The 9,428-nt window shown below is 45.8% G+C and overlaps 45 non-coding genes across 45 annotated transcripts; all 45 read left to right on the forward strand.

Annotated features, from left to right (window-relative positions):
* The first annotated feature begins 7 nt into the window (after positions 1-7).
* TRNAL-UAG (transfer RNA leucine (anticodon UAG)) lies at positions 8-89 on the forward strand. Its single transcript has one exon. It is a non-coding gene; the product is annotated as a tRNA-Leu (tRNA).
* Positions 90-161: 72 nt separating this feature from the next.
* Positions 162-243, forward strand: TRNAL-CAG (transfer RNA leucine (anticodon CAG)). Its single transcript has one exon. It is a non-coding gene; the product is annotated as a tRNA-Leu (tRNA).
* Positions 244-313: 70 nt separating this feature from the next.
* Positions 314-395, forward strand: TRNAL-AAG (transfer RNA leucine (anticodon AAG)). Its single transcript has one exon. It is a non-coding gene; the product is annotated as a tRNA-Leu (tRNA).
* A 375-nt stretch (positions 396-770) lies between these two features.
* On the forward strand, positions 771-852 carry TRNAL-AAG (transfer RNA leucine (anticodon AAG)). The gene has a single exon. It is a non-coding gene; the product is annotated as a tRNA-Leu (tRNA).
* A 72-nt stretch (positions 853-924) lies between these two features.
* Positions 925-1,006, forward strand: TRNAL-CAG (transfer RNA leucine (anticodon CAG)). The gene has a single exon. It is a non-coding gene; the product is annotated as a tRNA-Leu (tRNA).
* A 224-nt stretch (positions 1,007-1,230) lies between these two features.
* TRNAL-CAG (transfer RNA leucine (anticodon CAG)) lies at positions 1,231-1,312 on the forward strand. Its single transcript has one exon. It is a non-coding gene; the product is annotated as a tRNA-Leu (tRNA).
* Positions 1,313-1,382: 70 nt separating this feature from the next.
* On the forward strand, positions 1,383-1,464 carry TRNAL-UAG (transfer RNA leucine (anticodon UAG)). The gene has a single exon. It is a non-coding gene; the product is annotated as a tRNA-Leu (tRNA).
* A 72-nt stretch (positions 1,465-1,536) lies between these two features.
* TRNAL-CAG (transfer RNA leucine (anticodon CAG)) lies at positions 1,537-1,618 on the forward strand. Its single transcript has one exon. It is a non-coding gene; the product is annotated as a tRNA-Leu (tRNA).
* A 70-nt stretch (positions 1,619-1,688) lies between these two features.
* Positions 1,689-1,770, forward strand: TRNAL-UAG (transfer RNA leucine (anticodon UAG)). The gene has a single exon. It is a non-coding gene; the product is annotated as a tRNA-Leu (tRNA).
* Positions 1,771-1,840: 70 nt separating this feature from the next.
* TRNAL-UAG (transfer RNA leucine (anticodon UAG)) lies at positions 1,841-1,922 on the forward strand. Its single transcript has one exon. It is a non-coding gene; the product is annotated as a tRNA-Leu (tRNA).
* A 70-nt stretch (positions 1,923-1,992) lies between these two features.
* On the forward strand, positions 1,993-2,074 carry TRNAL-AAG (transfer RNA leucine (anticodon AAG)). The gene has a single exon. It is a non-coding gene; the product is annotated as a tRNA-Leu (tRNA).
* A 70-nt stretch (positions 2,075-2,144) lies between these two features.
* On the forward strand, positions 2,145-2,226 carry TRNAL-UAG (transfer RNA leucine (anticodon UAG)). The gene has a single exon. It is a non-coding gene; the product is annotated as a tRNA-Leu (tRNA).
* Positions 2,227-2,296: 70 nt separating this feature from the next.
* On the forward strand, positions 2,297-2,378 carry TRNAL-AAG (transfer RNA leucine (anticodon AAG)). Its single transcript has one exon. It is a non-coding gene; the product is annotated as a tRNA-Leu (tRNA).
* Positions 2,379-2,753: 375 nt separating this feature from the next.
* TRNAL-AAG (transfer RNA leucine (anticodon AAG)) lies at positions 2,754-2,835 on the forward strand. Its single transcript has one exon. It is a non-coding gene; the product is annotated as a tRNA-Leu (tRNA).
* A 72-nt stretch (positions 2,836-2,907) lies between these two features.
* TRNAL-CAG (transfer RNA leucine (anticodon CAG)) lies at positions 2,908-2,989 on the forward strand. The gene has a single exon. It is a non-coding gene; the product is annotated as a tRNA-Leu (tRNA).
* A 70-nt stretch (positions 2,990-3,059) lies between these two features.
* TRNAL-UAG (transfer RNA leucine (anticodon UAG)) lies at positions 3,060-3,141 on the forward strand. The gene has a single exon. It is a non-coding gene; the product is annotated as a tRNA-Leu (tRNA).
* A 72-nt stretch (positions 3,142-3,213) lies between these two features.
* Positions 3,214-3,295, forward strand: TRNAL-CAG (transfer RNA leucine (anticodon CAG)). Its single transcript has one exon. It is a non-coding gene; the product is annotated as a tRNA-Leu (tRNA).
* A 70-nt stretch (positions 3,296-3,365) lies between these two features.
* Positions 3,366-3,447, forward strand: TRNAL-AAG (transfer RNA leucine (anticodon AAG)). Its single transcript has one exon. It is a non-coding gene; the product is annotated as a tRNA-Leu (tRNA).
* Positions 3,448-3,822: 375 nt separating this feature from the next.
* Positions 3,823-3,904, forward strand: TRNAL-UAG (transfer RNA leucine (anticodon UAG)). Its single transcript has one exon. It is a non-coding gene; the product is annotated as a tRNA-Leu (tRNA).
* A 70-nt stretch (positions 3,905-3,974) lies between these two features.
* Positions 3,975-4,056, forward strand: TRNAL-AAG (transfer RNA leucine (anticodon AAG)). The gene has a single exon. It is a non-coding gene; the product is annotated as a tRNA-Leu (tRNA).
* A 70-nt stretch (positions 4,057-4,126) lies between these two features.
* Positions 4,127-4,208, forward strand: TRNAL-UAG (transfer RNA leucine (anticodon UAG)). The gene has a single exon. It is a non-coding gene; the product is annotated as a tRNA-Leu (tRNA).
* Positions 4,209-4,278: 70 nt separating this feature from the next.
* On the forward strand, positions 4,279-4,360 carry TRNAL-AAG (transfer RNA leucine (anticodon AAG)). Its single transcript has one exon. It is a non-coding gene; the product is annotated as a tRNA-Leu (tRNA).
* A 375-nt stretch (positions 4,361-4,735) lies between these two features.
* TRNAL-AAG (transfer RNA leucine (anticodon AAG)) lies at positions 4,736-4,817 on the forward strand. The gene has a single exon. It is a non-coding gene; the product is annotated as a tRNA-Leu (tRNA).
* Positions 4,818-4,889: 72 nt separating this feature from the next.
* On the forward strand, positions 4,890-4,971 carry TRNAL-CAG (transfer RNA leucine (anticodon CAG)). The gene has a single exon. It is a non-coding gene; the product is annotated as a tRNA-Leu (tRNA).
* A 70-nt stretch (positions 4,972-5,041) lies between these two features.
* TRNAL-UAG (transfer RNA leucine (anticodon UAG)) lies at positions 5,042-5,123 on the forward strand. The gene has a single exon. It is a non-coding gene; the product is annotated as a tRNA-Leu (tRNA).
* A 72-nt stretch (positions 5,124-5,195) lies between these two features.
* Positions 5,196-5,277, forward strand: TRNAL-CAG (transfer RNA leucine (anticodon CAG)). The gene has a single exon. It is a non-coding gene; the product is annotated as a tRNA-Leu (tRNA).
* Positions 5,278-5,347: 70 nt separating this feature from the next.
* Positions 5,348-5,429, forward strand: TRNAL-AAG (transfer RNA leucine (anticodon AAG)). The gene has a single exon. It is a non-coding gene; the product is annotated as a tRNA-Leu (tRNA).
* Positions 5,430-5,804: 375 nt separating this feature from the next.
* Positions 5,805-5,886, forward strand: TRNAL-AAG (transfer RNA leucine (anticodon AAG)). The gene has a single exon. It is a non-coding gene; the product is annotated as a tRNA-Leu (tRNA).
* A 72-nt stretch (positions 5,887-5,958) lies between these two features.
* On the forward strand, positions 5,959-6,040 carry TRNAL-CAG (transfer RNA leucine (anticodon CAG)). The gene has a single exon. It is a non-coding gene; the product is annotated as a tRNA-Leu (tRNA).
* Positions 6,041-6,264: 224 nt separating this feature from the next.
* Positions 6,265-6,346, forward strand: TRNAL-CAG (transfer RNA leucine (anticodon CAG)). Its single transcript has one exon. It is a non-coding gene; the product is annotated as a tRNA-Leu (tRNA).
* Positions 6,347-6,416: 70 nt separating this feature from the next.
* TRNAP-AGG (transfer RNA proline (anticodon AGG)) lies at positions 6,417-6,498 on the forward strand. The gene has a single exon. It is a non-coding gene; the product is annotated as a tRNA-Pro (tRNA).
* A 70-nt stretch (positions 6,499-6,568) lies between these two features.
* TRNAL-UAG (transfer RNA leucine (anticodon UAG)) lies at positions 6,569-6,650 on the forward strand. Its single transcript has one exon. It is a non-coding gene; the product is annotated as a tRNA-Leu (tRNA).
* A 72-nt stretch (positions 6,651-6,722) lies between these two features.
* TRNAL-CAG (transfer RNA leucine (anticodon CAG)) lies at positions 6,723-6,804 on the forward strand. Its single transcript has one exon. It is a non-coding gene; the product is annotated as a tRNA-Leu (tRNA).
* Positions 6,805-6,874: 70 nt separating this feature from the next.
* On the forward strand, positions 6,875-6,956 carry TRNAL-UAG (transfer RNA leucine (anticodon UAG)). The gene has a single exon. It is a non-coding gene; the product is annotated as a tRNA-Leu (tRNA).
* Positions 6,957-7,028: 72 nt separating this feature from the next.
* Positions 7,029-7,110, forward strand: TRNAL-CAG (transfer RNA leucine (anticodon CAG)). Its single transcript has one exon. It is a non-coding gene; the product is annotated as a tRNA-Leu (tRNA).
* A 375-nt stretch (positions 7,111-7,485) lies between these two features.
* On the forward strand, positions 7,486-7,567 carry TRNAL-UAG (transfer RNA leucine (anticodon UAG)). The gene has a single exon. It is a non-coding gene; the product is annotated as a tRNA-Leu (tRNA).
* A 70-nt stretch (positions 7,568-7,637) lies between these two features.
* Positions 7,638-7,719, forward strand: TRNAL-AAG (transfer RNA leucine (anticodon AAG)). Its single transcript has one exon. It is a non-coding gene; the product is annotated as a tRNA-Leu (tRNA).
* Positions 7,720-7,943: 224 nt separating this feature from the next.
* On the forward strand, positions 7,944-8,025 carry TRNAL-CAG (transfer RNA leucine (anticodon CAG)). Its single transcript has one exon. It is a non-coding gene; the product is annotated as a tRNA-Leu (tRNA).
* A 70-nt stretch (positions 8,026-8,095) lies between these two features.
* On the forward strand, positions 8,096-8,177 carry TRNAL-AAG (transfer RNA leucine (anticodon AAG)). Its single transcript has one exon. It is a non-coding gene; the product is annotated as a tRNA-Leu (tRNA).
* A 375-nt stretch (positions 8,178-8,552) lies between these two features.
* TRNAL-AAG (transfer RNA leucine (anticodon AAG)) lies at positions 8,553-8,634 on the forward strand. The gene has a single exon. It is a non-coding gene; the product is annotated as a tRNA-Leu (tRNA).
* Positions 8,635-8,706: 72 nt separating this feature from the next.
* Positions 8,707-8,788, forward strand: TRNAL-CAG (transfer RNA leucine (anticodon CAG)). The gene has a single exon. It is a non-coding gene; the product is annotated as a tRNA-Leu (tRNA).
* Positions 8,789-8,858: 70 nt separating this feature from the next.
* TRNAL-UAG (transfer RNA leucine (anticodon UAG)) lies at positions 8,859-8,940 on the forward strand. The gene has a single exon. It is a non-coding gene; the product is annotated as a tRNA-Leu (tRNA).
* Positions 8,941-9,012: 72 nt separating this feature from the next.
* Positions 9,013-9,094, forward strand: TRNAL-CAG (transfer RNA leucine (anticodon CAG)). The gene has a single exon. It is a non-coding gene; the product is annotated as a tRNA-Leu (tRNA).
* A 70-nt stretch (positions 9,095-9,164) lies between these two features.
* On the forward strand, positions 9,165-9,246 carry TRNAP-AGG (transfer RNA proline (anticodon AGG)). Its single transcript has one exon. It is a non-coding gene; the product is annotated as a tRNA-Pro (tRNA).
* Positions 9,247-9,316: 70 nt separating this feature from the next.
* TRNAL-UAG (transfer RNA leucine (anticodon UAG)) lies at positions 9,317-9,398 on the forward strand. The gene has a single exon. It is a non-coding gene; the product is annotated as a tRNA-Leu (tRNA).
* Positions 9,399-9,428: the final 30 nt, after the last annotated feature.

Below are 9,428 nucleotides of genomic sequence, written 5' to 3' on the forward strand. Positions count from 1 at the left end.
GTGTTCAGGTAGAGTGGCCGAGCTGTCTAAGGCGCTGGTTTTAGGCACCAGTCTCTTCGGAGGCGTGGGTTCGAATCCCACCTCTATCAGACTCATGCATTTTGTTAGTTTAATAACATGAAGCTCTTGCTTATTTGTCTTAGTTGACGAGTGTTTGTCCAGGTAGAGTGGCCGAGTGGTCTAAGGCGCTGGTTTCAGGTACCAGTCTCTTCGGAGGCGTGGGTTCGAATCCCACCTCTATCAGACTCATGCATTTTCTTAGTTTAATAACATGAAGCTCTTGCTTATTTGTCAGAGTTGACAAGTGTGTTCAGGTAGAGTGGCCGAGTGGTCTAAGGCGCTGGTTTAAGGCACCAGTCTCTTCGGAGGCGTAGGTTCGAATCCCACCTCTATCAGACGCATGCATTTTCATAGTTTAATAACATGAAGCTCTTGCTTATTTGTCTTAGTTGACCAGTGTTTGTCCAGGAAGAGTGGACGAGTGGTCTAAGGCGCCGGTTTCAGGTACCAGTCTCTTCGGAGGCGTGGTTTCGAAACTCACCTCTATCAGTCTGTTGTGTTTTTAAGAATTTTAAAGTGAAGATTTTGCTTAATAGACTGAGTTTACTTTTGCTTTCAGGTAGAGTGGCCGAGTGGTCTGAGGCGCTGGTTTTAGGCACCGGTCTCTTCGATGGCGTGGATTCGAATCCCACCTCTATCAGACTCATGCATTTTGTTAGTTTAATAACATGAAGCTTTTGCTTATTTGTCTTAGTTGACGTGTGTGTTCAGGTAGAGTGGCCGAGTGGTCTAAGGCGCTGGTTTAAGGCACCAGTCTCTTCGGAGGCGTGGGTTCGAATCCCACTTCTATCAGACTCATGCATTTTGTTAGTTTAATAACATGAAGCTCTTGCTTATTTGTCTTAGTTGACGAGTTTTTGTCCAGGTAGAGTGGCCGAGTGGTCTAAGGCGCTGGTTTCAGGTACCAGTCTCTTCGGAGGCGTGGGTTCGAATCCCACCTTAATCACACTCATGCATTTTCTTAGTTTAATAACATGAAGCTCTTGCTTATTTGTCTGAGTTGACAAGTGTGTTCAGGTAGAGTGGCCGAGCTGTCTAAGGCGCTGGTTTTAGGCACCAGTCTCTTCGGAGGCGTGGGTTCGAATCGCACCTCTATCAGACTCATGCATTTTGTTAGTTTAATAACATGAAGCTCTTGCTTATTTGTCTTAGTTGACGAGTGTTTGTCCAGGTAGAGTGGCCGAGTGGTCTAAGGCGCTGGTTTCAGGTACCAGTCTCTTCGGAGGCGTGGGTTCGAATCCCACCTCTATCAGACTCATGCATTTTCTTAGTTTAATAACATGAAGCTCTTGCTTATTTGTCTGAGTTGACAAGTGTGTTAAGGTAGAGTGGCCGAGTGGTCTAAGGCGCTGGTTTTAGGCACCAGTCTCTTCGGAGGCGTGGGTTCGAATCCCACCTTTATCAGACTCATGCATTTTGTTAGTTTAATAACATGAAGCTCTTGCTTATTTGTCTTAGTTGACGTGTGTTTGTCCAGGTAGAGTGGCCGAGTGGTCTAAGGCGCTGGTATCAGGTACCAGTCTCTTCGGAGGCGTGGGTTCGAATCCCACCTCTATCACACTCATGCATTTTCTTAGTTTAATAACATGAAGCTCTTGCTTATTTGTCTGAGTTGACAAGTGTGTTCAGGTAGAGTGGCCGAGTGGTCTAAGGCGCTGGTTTTAGGCACCAGTTTCTTCGGAGGCGTGGGTTCGAATCCCACCTCTATCAGACTCATGCATTTTGTTAGTTTAATAACATGAAGCTCTTGCTTATTTGTCTGAGTTGACGTGTGTGTTCAGGTAGAGTGGCCGAGTGGTTTAAGGCGCTGGTTTTAGGCACCGGTCTCTTCGATGGCGTGGGTTCGAATCCCACCTCTATCAGACTCATGCATTTTGTTAGTTTAATAACATGAAGCTTTTGCTTATTTGTCTTAGTTGACGTGTGTGTTCAGGTAGAGTGGCCGAGTGGTCTAAGGCGCTGGTTTAAGGCACCAGTCTCTTCGGAGGCGTGGGTTCGAATCCCACCTTTATCACACTCATGCATTTTCTTAGTTTAATAACATGAAGCTCTTCCTTATTTGTCTGAGTTGACAAGTGTGTTCAGGTAGAGTGGCCGAGCTGTCTAAGGCGCTGGTTTTAGGCACCAGTCTCTTCGGAGGCGTGGGTTCGAATCCCACCTCTATCAGACTCATGCATTTTCTTAGTTTAATAACATGAAGCTCTTGCTTATTTGTCAGAGTTGACAAGTGTGTTCAGGTAGAGTGGCCGAGTGGTCTAAGGCGCTGGTTTAAGGCACCAGTCTCTTCGGAGGCGTAGGTTCGAATCCCACCTCTATCAGACGCATGCATTTTCATAGTTTAATAACATGAAGCTCTTGCTTATTTGTCTTAGTTGACCAGTGTTTGTCCAGGAAGAGTGGACGAGTGGTCTAAGGCGCCGGTTTCAGGTACCAGTCTCTTCGGAGGCGTGGTTTCGAAACTCACCTCTATCAGTCTGTTGTGTTTTTAAGAATTTTAAAGTGAAGATTTTGCTTAATAGACTGAGTTTACTTTTGCTTTCAGGTAGAGTGGCCGAGTGGTCTGAGGCGCTGGTTTTAGGCACCGGTCTCTTCGATGGCGTGGATTCGAATCCCACCTCTATCAGACTCATGCATTTTGTTAGTTTAATAACATGAAGCTTTTGCTTATTTGTCTTAGTTGACGTGTGTGTTCAGGTAGAGTGGCCGAGTGGTCTAAGGCGCTGGTTTAAGGCACCAGTCTCTTCGGAGGCGTGGGTTCGAATCCCACTTCTATCAGACTCATGCATTTTGTTAGTTTAATAACATGAAGCTCTTGCTTATTTGTCTTAGTTGACGAGTTTTTGTCCAGGTAGAGTGGCCGAGTGGTCTAAGGCGCTGGTTTCAGGTACCAGTCTCTTCGGAGGCGTGGGTTCGAATCCCACCTTAATCACACTCATGCATTTTCTTAGTTTAATAACATGAAGCTCTTGCTTATTTGTCTGAGTTGACAAGTGTGTTCAGGTAGAGTGGCCGAGCTGTCTAAGGCGCTGGTTTTAGGCACCAGTCTCTTCGGAGGCGTGGGTTCGAATCCCACCTCTATCAGACTCATGCATTTTGTTAGTTTAATAACATGAAGCTCTTGCTTATTTGTCTTAGTTGACGAGTGTTTGTCCAGGTAGAGTGGCCGAGTGGTCTAAGGCGCTGGTTTCAGGTACCAGTCTCTTCGGAGGCGTGGGTTCGAATCCCACCTCTATCAGACTCATGCATTTTCTTAGTTTAATAACATGAAGCTCTTGCTTATTTGTCAGAGTTGACAAGTGTGTTCAGGTAGAGTGGCCGAGTGGTCTAAGGCGCTGGTTTAAGGCACCAGTCTCTTCGGAGGCGTAGGTTCGAATCCCACCTCTATCAGACGCATGCATTTTCATAGTTTAATAACATGAAGCTCTTGCTTATTTGTCTTAGTTGACCAGTGTTTGTCCAGGAAGAGTGGACGAGTGGTCTAAGGCGCCGGTTTCAGGTACCAGTCTCTTCGGAGGCGTGGTTTCGAAACTCACCTCTATCAGTCTGTTGTGTTTTTAAGAATTTTAAAGTGAAGATTTTGCTTAATAGACTGAGTTTACTTTTGCTTTCAGGTAGAGTGGCCGAGTGGTCTGAGGCGCTGGTTTTAGGCACCGGTCTCTTCGATGGCGTGGATTCGAATCCCACCTCTATCAGACTCATGCATTTTGTTAGTTTAATAACATGAAGCTTTTGCTTATTTGTCTTAGTTGACGTGTGTGTTCAGGTAGAGTGGCCGAGTGGTTTAAGGCGCTGGTTTTAGGCACCGGTCTCTTCGATGGCGTGGGTTCGAATCCCACCTCTATCAGACTCATGCATTTTGTTAGTTTAATAACATGAAGCTTTTGCTTATTTGTCTTAGTTGACGTGTGTGTTCAGGTAGAGTGGCCGAGTGGTCTAAGGCGCTGGTTTAAGGCACCAGTCTCTTCGGAGGCGTGGGTTCGAATCCCACCTTTATCACACTCATGCATTTTCTTAGTTTAATAACATGAAGCTCTTCCTTATTTGTCTGAGTTGACAAGTGTGTTCAGGTAGAGTGGCCGAGCTGTCTAAGGCGCTGGTTTTAGGCACCAGTCTCTTCGGAGGCGTGGGTTCGAATCCCACCTCTATCAGACTCATGCATTTTCTTAGTTTAATAACATGAAGCTCTTGCTTATTTGTCAGAGTTGACAAGTGTGTTCAGGTAGAGTGGCCGAGTGGTCTAAGGCGCTGGTTTAAGGCACCAGTCTCTTCGGAGGCGTAGGTTCGAATCCCACCTCTATCAGACGCATGCATTTTCATAGTTTAATAACATGAAGCTCTTGCTTATTTGTCTTAGTTGACCAGTGTTTGTCCAGGAAGAGTGGACGAGTGGTCTAAGGCGCCGGTTTCAGGTACCAGTCTCTTCGGAGGCGTGGTTTCGAAACTCACCTCTATCAGTCTGTTGTGTTTTTAAGAATTTTAAAGTGAAGATTTTGCTTAATAGACTGAGTTTACTTTTGCTTTCAGGTAGAGTGGCCGAGTGGTCTGAGGCGCTGGTTTTAGGCACCGGTCTCTTCGATGGCGTGGATTCGAATCCCACCTCTATCAGACTCATGCATTTTGTTAGTTTAATAACATGAAGCTTTTGCTTATTTGTCTTAGTTGACGTGTGTGTTCAGGTAGAGTGGCCGAGTGGTCTAAGGCGCTGGTTTAAGGCACCAGTCTCTTCGGAGGCGTGGGTTCGAATCCCACTTCTATCAGACTCATGCATTTTGTTAGTTTAATAACATGAAGCTCTTGCTTATTTGTCTTAGTTGACGAGTTTTTGTCCAGGTAGAGTGGCCGAGTGGTCTAAGGCGCTGGTTTCAGGTACCAGTCTCTTCGGAGGCGTGGGTTCGAATCCCACCTTAATCACACTCATGCATTTTCTTAGTTTAATAACATGAAGCTCTTGCTTATTTGTCTGAGTTGACAAGTGTGTTCAGGTAGAGTGGCCGAGCTGTCTAAGGCGCTGGTTTTAGGCACCAGTCTCTTCGGAGGCGTGGGTTCGAATCCCACCTCTATCAGACTCATGCATTTTGTTAGTTTAATAACATGAAGCTCTTGCTTATTTGTCTTAGTTGACGAGTGTTTGTCCAGGTAGAGTGGCCGAGTGGTCTAAGGCGCTGGTTTCAGGTACCAGTCTCTTCGGAGGCGTGGGTTCGAATCCCACCTCTATCAGACTCATGCATTTTCTTAGTTTAATAACATGAAGCTCTTGCTTATTTGTCAGAGTTGACAAGTGTGTTCAGGTAGAGTGGCCGAGTGGTCTAAGGCGCTGGTTTAAGGCACCAGTCTCTTCGGAGGCGTAGGTTCGAATCCCACCTCTATCAGACGCATGCATTTTCATAGTTTAATAACATGAAGCTCTTGCTTATTTGTCTTAGTTGACCAGTGTTTGTCCAGGAAGAGTGGACGAGTGGTCTAAGGCGCCGGTTTCAGGTACCAGTCTCTTCGGAGGCGTGGTTTCGAAACTCACCTCTATCAGTCTGTTGTGTTTTTAAGAATTTTAAAGTGAAGATTTTGCTTAATAGACTGAGTTTACTTTTGCTTTCAGGTAGAGTGGCCGAGTGGTCTGAGGCGCTGGTTTTAGGCACCGGTCTCTTCGATGGCGTGGATTCGAATCCCACCTCTATCAGACTCATGCATTTTGTTAGTTTAATAACATGAAGCTTTTGCTTATTTGTCTTAGTTGACGTGTGTGTTCAGGTAGAGTGGCCGAGTGGTCTAAGGCGCTGGTTTAAGGCACCAGTCTCTTCGGAGGCGTGGGTTCGAATCCCACTTCTATCAGACTCATGCATTTTGTTAGTTTAATAACATGAAGCTCTTGCTTATTTGTCTTAGTTGACGAGTTTTTGTCCAGGTAGAGTGGCCGAGTGGTCTAAGGCGCTGGTTTCAGGTACCAGTCTCTTCGGAGGCGTGGGTTCGAATCCCACCTTAATCACACTCATGCATTTTCTTAGTTTAATAACATGAAGCTCTTGCTTATTTGTCTGAGTTGACAAGTGTGTTCAGGTAGAGTGGCCGAGCTGTCTAAGGCGCTGGTTTTAGGCACCAGTCTCTTCGGAGGCGTGGGTTCGAATCGCACCTCTATCAGACTCATGCATTTTGTTAGTTTAATAACATGAAGCTCTTGCTTATTTGTCTTAGTTGACGAGTGTTTGTCCAGGTAGAGTGGCCGAGTGGTCTAAGGCGCTGGTTTCAGGTACCAGTCTCTTCGGAGGCGTGGGTTCGAATCCCACCTCTATCAGACTCATGCATTTTCTTAGTTTAATAACATGAAGCTCTTGCTTATTTGTCAGAGTTGACAAGTGTGTTCAGGTAGAATGGCCGAGTGGTCTAAGGCGCTGGTTTAGGGCACCAGTCTCTTCGGAGGCGTGGGTTCGAATCCCACCTCTATCAGACTCATGCATTTTCTTAGTTTAATAACATGAAGCTCTTGCTTATTTGTCTGAGTTGACAAGTGTGTTAAGGTAGAGTGGCCGAGTGGTCTAAGGCGCTGGTTTTAGGCACCAGTCTCTTCGGAGGCGTGGGTTCGAATCCCACCTTTATCAGACTCATGCATTTTGTTAGTTTAATAACATGAAGCTCTTGCTTATTTGTCTTAGTTGACGAGTGTTTGTCCAGGTAGAGTGGCCGAGTGGTCTAAGGCGCTGGTATCAGGTACCAGTCTCTTCGGAGGCGTGGGTTCGAATCCCACCTCTATCACACTCATGCATTTTCTTAGTTTAATAACATGAAGCTCTTGCTTATTTGTCTGAGTTGACAAGTGTGTTAAGGTAGAGTGGCCGAGTGGTCTAAGGCGGTGGTTTTAGGCACCAGTCTCTTCGGAGGCGTGGGTTCGAATCCCACCTCTATCAGACTCATGCATTTTGTTAGTTTAATAACATGAAGCTCTTGCTTATTTGTCTTAGTTGACGAGTGTTTGTCCAGGTAGAGTGGCCGAGTGGTCTAAGGCGCTGGTATCAGGTACCAGTCTCTTCGGAGGCGTAGGTTCGAATCCCACCTCTATCAGACGCATGCATTTTCATAGTTTAATAACATGAAGCTCTTGCTTATTTGTCTTAGTTGACCAGTGTTTGTCCAGAAAGAGTGGACGAGTGGTCTAAGGCGCCGGTTTCAGGTACCAGTCTCTTCGGAGGCGTGGTTTCGAAACTCACCTCTATCAGTCTGTTGTGTTTTTAAGAATTTTAAAGTGAAGATTTTGCTTAATAGACTGAGTTTACTTTTGCTTTCAGGTAGAGTGGCCGAGTGGTCTGAGGCGCTGGTTTTAGGCACCGGTCTCTTCGATGGCGTGGATTCGAATCCCACCTCTATCAGACTCATGCATTTTGTTAGTTTAATAACATGAAGCTTTTGCTTATTTGTCTTAGTTGACGTGTGTGTTCAGGTAGAGTGGCCGAGTGGTCTAAGGCGCTGGTTTTAGGCACCGGTCTCTTCGATGGCGTGGGTTCGAATCCCACCTCTATCAGACTCATGCATTTTGTTAGTTTAATAACATGAAGCTTTTGCTTATTTGTCTTAGTTGACGTGTGTGTTCAGGTAGAGTGGCCGAGTGGTCTAAGGCGCTGGTTTAAGGCACCAGTCTCTTCGGAGGCGTGGGTTCGAATCCCACCTTTATCACACTCATGCATTTTCTTAGTTTAATAACATGAAGCTCTTCCTTATTTGTCTGAGTTGACAAGTGTGTTCAGGTAGAGAGGCCGAGCTGTCTAAGGCGCTGGTTTTAGGCACCAGTCTCTTCGGAGGCGTGGGTTCGAATCCCACCTCTATCAGACTCATGCATTTTGTTAGTTTAATAACATGAAGCTCTTGCTTATTTGTCTTAGTTGACGAGTGTTTGTCCAGGTAGAGTGGCCGAGTGGTCTAAGGCGCTGGTTTCAGGTACCAGTCTCTTCGGAGGCGTGGGTTCGAATCCCACCTCTATCAGACTCATGCATTTTCTTAGTTTAATAACATGAAGCTCTTGCTTATTTGTCAGAGTTGACAAGTGTGTTCAGGTAGAGTGGCCGAGTGGTCTAAGGCGCTGGTTTAAGGCACCAGTCTCTTCGGAGGCGTAGGTTCGAATCCCACCTCTATCAGACGCATGCATTTTCATAGTTTAATAACATGGAGCTCTTGCTTATTTGTCTTAGTTGACCAGTGTTTGTCCAGGAAGAGTGGACGAGTGGTCTAAGGCGCCGGTTTCAGGTACCAGTCTCTTCGGAGGCGTGGTTTCGAAACTCACCTCTATCAGTCTGTTGTGTTTTTAAGAATTTTAAAGTGAAGATTTTGCTTAATAGACTGAGTTTACTTTTGCTTTCAGGTAGAGTGGCCGAGTGGTCTGAGGCGCTGGTTTTAGGCACCGGTCTCTTCGATGGCGTTAATTCGAATCCCACCTCTATCAGACTCATGCATTTTGTTAGTTTAATAACATGAAGCTTTTGCTTATTTGTCTTAGTTGACGTGTGTGTTCAGGTAGAGTGGCCGAGTGGTCTAAGGCGCTGGTTTAAGGCACCAGTCTCTTCGGAGGCGTGGGTTCGAATCCCACCTCTATCAGACTCATGCATTTTGTTAGTTTAATAACATGAAGCTCTTGCTTATTTGTCTTAGTTGACGAGTTTTTGTCCAGGTAGAGTGGCCGAGTGGTCTAAGGCGCTGGTTTCAGGTACCAGTCTCTTCGGAGGCGTGGGTTCGAATCCCACCTTAATCACACTCATGCATTTTCTTAGTTTAATAACATGAAGCTCTTGCTTATTTGTCTGAGTTGACAAGTGTGTTCAGATAGAGTGGCCGAGCTGTCTAAGGCGCTGGTTTTAGGCACCAGTCTCTTCGGAGGCGTGGGTTCGAATCCCACCTCTATCAGACTCATGCATTTTGTTAGTTTAATAACATGAAGCTCTTGCTTATTTGTTTTAGTTGACGAGTGTTTGTCCAGGTAGAGTGGCCGAGTGGTCTAAGGCGCTGGTTTCAGGTACCAGTCTCTTCGGAGGCGTGGGTTCGAATCCCACCTCTATCAGACTCATGCAATTTCTTAGTTTAATAACATGAAGCTCTTGCTTATTTGTCAGAGTTGACAAGTGTGTTCAGGTAGAATGGCCGAGTGGTCTAAGGCGCTGGTTTAGGGCACCAGTCTCTTCGGAGGCGTGGGTTCGAATCCCACCTCTATCAGACTCATGCATTTTCTTAGTTTAATAACATGAAGCTCTTGCTTATTTGTCTGAGTTGACAAGTGTGTTAAGGTAGAGTGGCCGAGTGGTCTAAGGCGCTGGTTTTAGGCACCAGTCTCTTCGGAGGCGTGGGTTCGAATCCCACCTTTATCAGACTCATGCATTTTGTTAGTTTAATAACAT

The sequence above is a fragment of the Phalangium opilio genome, unplaced genomic scaffold (genome assembly GCF_054372755.1).
Source record: "Phalangium opilio isolate 3A_F unplaced genomic scaffold, DU_Popi_V2 ptg000031l_1, whole genome shotgun sequence".
Lineage (NCBI taxonomy): Eukaryota > Metazoa > Arthropoda > Arachnida > Opiliones > Phalangiidae > Phalangium > Phalangium opilio.